Below are 8,934 nucleotides of genomic sequence, written 5' to 3' on the forward strand. Positions count from 1 at the left end.
TCACCTGCCCGCGGACAAGGTCACAGCTTTGCAGGGGGTTGACATGGGCTGTGGCTTCCTGGAAATGTCACCCTCACCAGAGCCTTTTACATGGATGTGAATTTTGAGACATGAAGGAGGGTAATTATTGGTTTACCCAGGAGATGCTAAGAGCAGAGGAGAAAACCCTAATTTCCAGGCATGTGACTTGAGCCAGGGACAGGCTAGCCAGACCCTGAGCCCCCCGTGCCGCCAGAGAGCAGCCTATTGCCCTGGTTTCTGTGGAAGTCTCTTCATGCTGCTGGGCCTTAGCCTCAGGGACAGCTCAGTCAGGTGAGGGTGGGGATGACCCATGGGCTTCTGGAGCTGGGCTGGTGGTCCTGGAAGGGCCGGCCCATGCCCCTTGGAGAGGGTCTTTGTGCTGAGGGATGCCCACAGAGGCCTGGGTACCAGGAACGCTGCTGCAGGCAAGGGGCCTTTCTTCCAGATTTGGCTGGAAGGAAGACTTGGTCAGCTTTTCCACCTTGCAGGGCTGCACCCCATGGACCTGGGTTCCTGGAGTCCTTGACGGCTTTGTGTGGTTGACTTGTTTTGATACTGAGGACACCCCTGCTGGCTGTTAATTTCAGGGCAAGGGATATGAGGCCATTATTTTAAGTGAAATAACTCAAGAATGGAAAATAAAATACTATTATTTTTCACTTATAAGTGGGAGTTAAGCTATGCGTATGCAAAGGCATACAGAGTGATGTAATGGACTTTGGAGACTCAGAAGCAGAGAGTGGGAGGTGGATGAGGGATGAAAAAACTACCTATTTGGTACAATATAAACTACTCAGGTGACAGGTGCACTAAAATCTCAGAATTCACTGCTATATAATTCATCCACGTAACCAAAAACCACTTGTACTGTAAATGATACTGAAATAAAAATTATAATAAAGCAAATTTATAATAAAATTAAAATTGTACTTACATAATTATAATATAAACAAAAATTATAATAAGGAGCAGCTTTTTTTTTTCTTAAAAAGAAAAACCCAGTGCCACAGTTTTGGGTTCTAGTGTTTTGGATAGAAAGCCCCTTTTGCTCAGTAACACACTCACTACTGGAGAAGCAAAATCCTGAAAATTCAAGAAGAACCTTGGCATAAACGATATTTCTGACAAGTTATTTATACACTGCCTACATGAGTATTGCAGATATGTTTTAAAGACAAAGATCCATGTAGACTGGGTCAGCTTTATGCTTGGTCATTTTATTTCCAATTCTTTTCCCCTAAAATACAAGTCATGGGTTGCCATGGTGATTATTCCAAATGCATTGTGGTCAGATGGAACTGGTGGCCTGTTCTAATTTCCCCTTCAGTTACAAAATGAGCCCGATGCTCTTAGCCATCAAAATCTCACCAACACCTACTACTTCAGTTTCAACTCTGGTTCCTTTTTCAAGGCAATCACTCAAAGTTGCAAATCACAGAAAGGCAAAAATGTTTTAACTAAAAACTTAATAAAAAGTTATACCCCCCTGAAGCCATGTAATTTGGGTTTTATTTATTTTATTGTCTATTCAGGTCCATAAACCTACAACTGTAACAATATATACCATTCATGATAAGTTAATATTTATTGAATAGTAAAATGAATATACGTTAAGGGTAGATCTGGCTTCAAGTATAACTGCAATCAGGGCTGGTGTGATATGTCCAGTAGTCAAGGATAAATGTCAGTTGTAATATGACCTCCTCCACTTGAAACACACAGCAATACTTTAAACGTCTGAAAAGAAAGTTACATAGGGAAATAAATGAAAAGTTATTAATTCGATTAAGAAGCAATTAAACCTGATTTTAAAATAGATAAAGACATACAAATATAAAAAATACTGAAGAACAATTAGCATAGGTAGAGGAGCACTAGAAGTATGATAGAAAAGAAATATATTTAAAAATATTAGTTTCTGAGTTAAGTTTGTAGATATAGAGACCTGACAAAGAGTTGCTCCTACACATTAAACAAACAAACAAAAATGCTGGAGAAACTTCAAATGAATGGATGGTTTCTCCTGAGCCCTTTAAAGAACTGAGGTCACAGGGCAGACTACAAACCCAACATCAGGGGATGCAGAAAGCCTGCAGGTCACACAGGCTCCAGGCTTTTATGTGTACCCTGAAGACCATGTAAACTGGTAAAATTAAGCCAGAACTTTTGAACTAGTTCCTGGTGGCTGTGTGTGGGTGGGTGAGGAGAATGAGAAACCCTGGAGTCTACAGACATAGGGTTTATACCGTTGTGTATAATTTTTCTAGGAACCCTACAAGGCCTGTCAGGGAAGATGGGGGTAGAATCCTGAGGATGCTTACCCCACAGTGCTGATGGGGAGGGACCACTATCCCATCCACTACTGCAACTCTGGAGACACAGCCCTCACATCTCTCCTATATAACATGAGGCCTAATCTGCAGAGAAAGAGCATCCAAACCTGAGCCAAAGGGCACTGGGGAAAAACTCATGGAACTGAGGGTGAAGGAACAAGGCCAACACCCGCATTTCTGCACAGATGCATCTCCCATAAAGAAAAGAAACCATTAATTTACAGGGCACTGTTCAAGGCCCACTTCAACTGGGAGTTAAGAGCATGGAGAAGGAGCACGTTTCCCCTACCATGGACAAGGAGGGACAGGAATGTGCCCTTGTCCTGGCATTGCATGTACAGGATGGGCAGGAAACTCTTCAATGGTCAGTAACGCCACACCCCAGTTCACAGTGCTAAGTCTGAGGCTTCCTCAGAACATTAGAGATCTCCTCACTCCCTCACCACTGCCACCAGGCTAAGAAGCATGGAGTCAAAACAGTGGAATATAGCTGGGCCAAGTGCAAGAAACCACGTGTGGGAAGAGGCACAAAGGGAAGGCACAGCAAACTCGGGAGATATTAGCAAAGTATCATGAGAGGGATTTGAATTTCCTGGTCCTCAGAAGGTTGTTACTGCCATAACGACTTTTAACCCCAGCCTACGCTCTCATCAACGTGACCACAAACCCCTATACTAAGGCAGTTATCTGAGAGAAAACTGCTCGTCAATAACCTAAAAACTATCCCCTTTCAATGTCAGTGGGCTGATGAAAAAATAAAAATAATTAAAAAAAGATTTACCCCAATGCACTATCCTATACAACATATGCTATTGCTTTTAACAAAAATTAGAAGCCAAGACATCCCTTTTTATCTTTAGTGAGATCTTCATTTGTGTTAAAACCAAATTAAGGTCCCACTGCGGAGTTTAGGAGGCTGGGACTTCAGATCACAGCGGGCGCCCGCCTCCCGCCCGCCGTGGCCACGCCGCGCCGCGTCCGGGAAGGCGCAGCGGAGGCTCCGGGGAAGGCGACACCAGGCAGGCGGCCTGGCCGGCGGCATTGAAATGGGCGTCCGCTCCCCACGGAGCGCGGGAGGTCGTAGCTGCAGCCGGACGAGCGCTGGCACCAGCCGGGCACCGCGCATGGATCCCGCGTGCGCACTGTCGCGGTCATGGCGTCGGGGGCCGGCACCGCGGCCTCAGCTCCCTGCTCTGCGGCTCTTGTCTCCAGGGCGGCGTTGGGTTCTGAATGTTCCAGTTCCACAGCAGCCAGACGCGGGATGCCCAGGGACGGCCTGACGGCAGCGCTGGCTGCGGTGCGGCCAGGGCGCTGGCGTGGCCGAGGCCATGGTGGTCGTATGTTCCATGGACACCATCAAGGTGAAGTTCATCCACGGCCAGACCTTCCCAGACCTCCAGTGCAGAGGAGTCTCCCACCAGGTTAGAGAGATTGTGCGAGAACAAGGGGACTCACCGGGGCCTCATGGCACCCACGCTGAAGCAGGGCTGGAACCAGGCCGTCTGCTTCTCCTCCTGACCTCCCTGCACAGCTGGTACCGAGGGGACAACCCCAGCAAGCCCATGGACCCGCGCTGGTCGCTGGGGTCTTCGGAGCCATTGTGGGCGCAGCCAGTGTCTTGGGAAACGCTCCTCTGGATGGGATCGAGACCCGGATGCGGGGCCTGGAGCAGCACAAATGCGGAACACACCGGCCTATGACTGCAGATCCTGAGGAAGGAGGGGCTCAAGGACCTCTAGAACGGCACTGTCCCCCGCCTGGGCCGCTGGACCGCGTCTCCCTGGATGTGACCAGGGATAAGGGTAACAGTATTTATCCTCTACCAGGAGGTGGAGAAGCTGCACAACAGTGTGGAGGATGGACTAAGCCCAGAGGGCTCATGAGGGAACCCCCCAGGCACCTCCAGAGCGGCCACCACCCTTGTCTCACATGATTCCAGCGCAGAAATGCCAAAAGGCCCCTGCCCACGTCCCTCGAGCTCTGTGGCCTGCCCTGTGCATTGTGGTGTCACGTCCGTTTGTCCCCTAGTGCCATGTCTCCCCGTGGTCTGTATGTGACGCTGCGCCTGTGTCCACAAGTCTGGCCCGGCCGTGGCTGGAGGTCCATCTGGCCTGTGAGTCTGTGCCCACTTGTCCATGTGCTTATTGTGAGCCCTGGGCCTGTGATTCATTTTCTACGTCATGCGACACTGCGCCCCGCCTCCCGGGATGCCAGTGTGGCCTGAGTCCTTGGCCCTGTCATCCCGGCCCGGGCCCAGTCCACTGCCTTCCACCCTGCCCTGGCCTACCACAGCTGCCTCTGGGCCTCGGCCTGGTTTCACTGCATTCTTGGGGTTACACCCCTGAACCCCAAATTCCGCCCCTCACCAGCGCTTCTCCTACCACTGGCTTGACTGGCCCACGGCCCCTCCCTCTGCCCAGGAGAGGGTGACACCCACCACTCTCAGGATCACCCTGCCAAGGCAGAATAAACCGGATCCTATTGTAAAAAATAAAAAATAAATAAAAAGTATGAAGCACAGAAGAAAATAAGCTACGAGGAAAAAGGGTTAGAAGATTTTTCTTTTTGAGGCAGAGTCTTGCTCTGTTATACAGGCTGGAGTGCAGTGGCCCGATCTAGGCTCAATGCAACCTCCGCCTCCCGGGTTCAAGTGATTCTCCTGCCTCAGCCTCCCGAGTAGCTGGGGTTACAGGCATGCCTCACCATGCCCAGCTAATTTTTGTGTTTTTAGTAGAGATGGGGTTTCACCATGTTCACCAGGCTGGTCTGGAACTCCTGGCCTCAAGTGATCGGATTGCCTCTCCCTCCCAATACAGGCATGAGCCACTGTGCCTGGCCCGGTTGGAAGAAATTTGATATCACATAAACTTTGCATACGGGAAATATATTTGTAATATTTTAAATTTAAAAAGTATTATAAATATATTTATATTTGTACATATTAATATAAAATATTAAATTTAAATATTTTAAATGTTTAGGTAAAAACAAATGAGGAAAAGATGATATCCAAATAATTTTTGAAAGAGCGGGAAACTATAAACTGAATGAGGAAATTTGGAAAAGAGTCAAATAGAAATGGAATAATTTAAACATAAAGAAATTTAATATACGATATGTGAGTTAATTATAAAATTAGACTAAGTTGATGAGAGAATTAGTGAACTGGATTAATGAACTGAAATTTTGAGCAGAACGAATATAACCAAATAAAAGAAAGAGAAACAAAATAATAGTAATATGAATGTAATTATACATATGTGAAGAATAGAATGACAAAGAATAAAGCACAATTATTTCACTTGAATTCATACAAATAATAAGTCATACTAATAAATAATTATTTACAAATTTCTAAAAGTAAAAACCAGACATGTGCCTAAAAGAGACACTGTGCCTGAAAGCAAGCAATAAAGAGGCTGGGTGTAGCGGCTCACATCTGTAATCACAGCACTTTGCGAGGCCAAGGAGGGCGGGTCACTTGAGGTCAGGAGTTCAAGACCAACCTGGCCAACAAGGTGAAACCCCGTGTCTACTAAAAATACAAAAAAATACAAAAAACTTAGCCGGGCATGGTGTCAGCTGCCTGTGATCCCAGCTACTCCGGAGGTTGAGGCAGGAGAATCGCTTGAACCCGGGAGGCGGAGGTTGCAGTGAGCCAAGACTCCAGCCTGGGTGACAGAGCAAGATTCCGTCACCAAATTAAAAAAAGAAAAAGCAATAAAGAAAGATATCCAACACCATAAGTCAAACTGCATAACACCAAAGAGAATGAAGAAACTTCAAAGCCATGAGAGAGAGAGAGAATCTACACATGTGAGAGTGAAATCTCCACAGCCCAGGCAGAGCCAGAAAACTGAGAAGGAAATATTAAGAGTGCTGAAAAATTATTGTTCAACCTATAACTGAATACATAGCTAGTATATATTTAATAAATAAGGGTAAACTAAATAACCTTCAGAAGTAAAACACACACACACACAAAGAGAAATTTTATCTACCAACAGGAGCATCTTAAGTGTACACTTCAAGAAGATAGAAAAGTTGTCTTATATAAAACTTAAGGGATCAAAATTAAATATAAGAAACTTGTGGACACAGGGGACTATGACAGTGGACTTTAAAGAAACCACCAAGTTCTTGGCAGCATAGTTTTCAAAAGTATTTAGATGAAATAAAAGTGTAATAAAATAATATATAAAATCACCTGCTTCTTGAATTATTTGATGTCCAAATCTGTTTTTCAGATAATTATTGTCATACTTTATTATCATCTATGATATTTATATAACACATTATGCAAAATTTTGATTATTCTATTATCAGAACTAATTAGCATAAAAGGGCTAACAGATAGAAATTGCCCATAAGCATCTGGACACCCATGATGAATGAGTCATAAGCCCATAACAGGGTTGAGGAGGATGAGATGATGAGGCCCACCCAATACATGACCACAAAGCGACTCACCAGCATGGGAATGGTCTAGGTGGCCCTTTTCTCTGGGGAGGCTTTCGCAGACAGGTTGGTGTTGGGAAGGTACTGGGGTTGTCTCTGATGCCTGGACAAAAGAATTACCATGTATGCCCTTGAGAGCAACATGACTGCTACAAAGAAGACATCTGCAAGTAGTGGCAGCATGAAAGACAGACTCCTGATGATGTAGCTTATGTAAGAAAGTGAACAGTATTTACTGATACTTGGCACATTGCTATCGGTCACATTAGAAGAGGCCACAGTGGAGGAGGGCAGGTTACTACTGAGAAAGAAACTGAGAACCCCAAGAAGTGAAAGATGCAATGTGTGAATTTCTGTTTAATTCTTGCCAACCAGGAGGTGCCGGGGGTAATGGTGACAGCCTGGAGCTCACTCCGGAGGCAGGTGGTGCAGATGGAGAGCCCTCATCCCTCTATGCATGTAGAAGAATACCTTACACTTGAAGTCATTCTGAAAATACTGTGACTCAAAGAGGTCCAGAGATGCCAAGAAGCTCACAGTGAGGAGCATCACTAAGTGGACAAGGGCCAGGTGACAGGTGATGAGGTCAGTGGGCTTAGGCCTGCAGTCCAGAGGGAGTGTGCAGATACAGAAGAAAAGGAGGAAGGTGTTGGCTGTGAGTCCAATACCAGCTTGGAAAAAAAGGGCAATTTTTAATAGTGTCATAAGTGGACTATGGTCGTCTTAATGGTGAAGAGGAATCATATTTTATATATCTGAAAAAGCAATAGATATCCTATCATCAGTATTATTTATTGCACGGTCAAAATTATTACCAATATTATCATTTTAATTTTACCCATTTATCCTGATTAACCTGGACTATCTTTAAATAAATTCTTTAAAATGTAGCCTAAGCATTTTATCTTACAACAAGTAAGTTATACGTATCTGAAACTTCCATACATCCACAATCACACCCATGTAGGGTGCACATTATCTATACTCATAGAGTACTTGTGGCTCACTCATCAGAAAGCATTTCCTTCCCTTCTGAATTCCTCAAATCACTGAACATTCTCAGATCAAAACTTTTTTTCTTCTTAAAAGCTTTTCAACTTCTAAGAATGTATACATATTTCAATGCTCAAAGATGAAAAAATGTCCACTAAAAATTTTATCCTCAGAAAAACTATCAATTAAAAATAAATAAAAAATAAAGACATTTCAGGTAAATAAAAGCTGAGGCAATTTTTTGATAGCAGACAGATCATTTGAGAAAGAATAGAAATAAGTTTTCAGGCTGAATGCAAGTAATCCCAGACAATTTTAATGCCCCCAAAAGACAAAGAGGACTAGTAAATGTAACAAATATTTAAGGCAATATAAGAAATATTTTTTCTCATATTATCTGATTGTCAAAAGCAACTGTGTAATATTGTTTGTAATGGGATCTTCAGTGCTATAACATAAAGAAATTTAATTTATTTGCCAATTACAGCACAGAGAAAGTGGGTTCAAGAAAAGATATATTGGGCTAAGAAAATCTTTCCAGATAATAACTTGTATCTACAAAGATTTAAAAAAATACATCAGAAAAAGCGAAGGATTACAATAACATAATGAATAATAAGAAGTTTAACAAAACAAACCTGTAAATACACAAGTGCTCTTTTTTCTTATTTCAGCTTATTTTAAAAAATAAAATTATGTAAGCAGATAACTACAAACTGTTGTGTTTGTAACATATGTAGATTTAAACATTAGTACCCAAACTAGGAGGGAAAGACAGAATAAAGTTGTACAGGAGTAACGTTTTCAGAAAATGAATATAAGGTTAAAATGTGAAGCTCCAATACCTACCTACATACATATATATGGTGTAATTATCAAATTAATGTAATTAGCAGGTACTATATTATGTGTATCTGCTAGTGCCCTGGTCTTGGACTTCTCAGCCTCTGTAACTGTGAGAAGTAAGTTTAGACTCTATATAAATTACCTGTTCTAAAGTATTTTATTACAGAAATAGGGATAGCCTAAGACAACATTCGTGAACATCCATGCTGTGCACTAAATCACTGGAACTTGTTTATTTTATATCTAAAAGTTTTGATCACCGTGTCTTCATTTCTGCCACCCA

General features: G+C 43.3%; 1 long non-coding RNA gene and 1 pseudogene across 1 annotated transcript; both read right to left on the reverse strand.

Annotated features, from left to right (window-relative positions):
• Positions 1-1,587: 1,587 nt before the first annotated feature.
• On the reverse strand, positions 1,588-4,315 carry LOC134810538 (uncharacterized). The gene is made up of 2 exons (XR_010158863.1): positions 3,810-4,315; positions 1,588-1,758 (listed from the first exon to the last, which is right to left on the reverse strand). It is a non-coding gene; the product is annotated as an uncharacterized LOC134810538 (long non-coding RNA).
• Positions 6,625-7,517, reverse strand: PANTROV1R-PS219 (vomeronasal 1 receptor panTroV1R-ps219 pseudogene; annotated as a pseudogene).

This window comes from Pan troglodytes, chromosome 6 (genome assembly GCF_028858775.2).
Source record: "Pan troglodytes isolate AG18354 chromosome 6, NHGRI_mPanTro3-v2.0_pri, whole genome shotgun sequence".
Lineage (NCBI taxonomy): Eukaryota > Metazoa > Chordata > Mammalia > Primates > Hominidae > Pan > Pan troglodytes.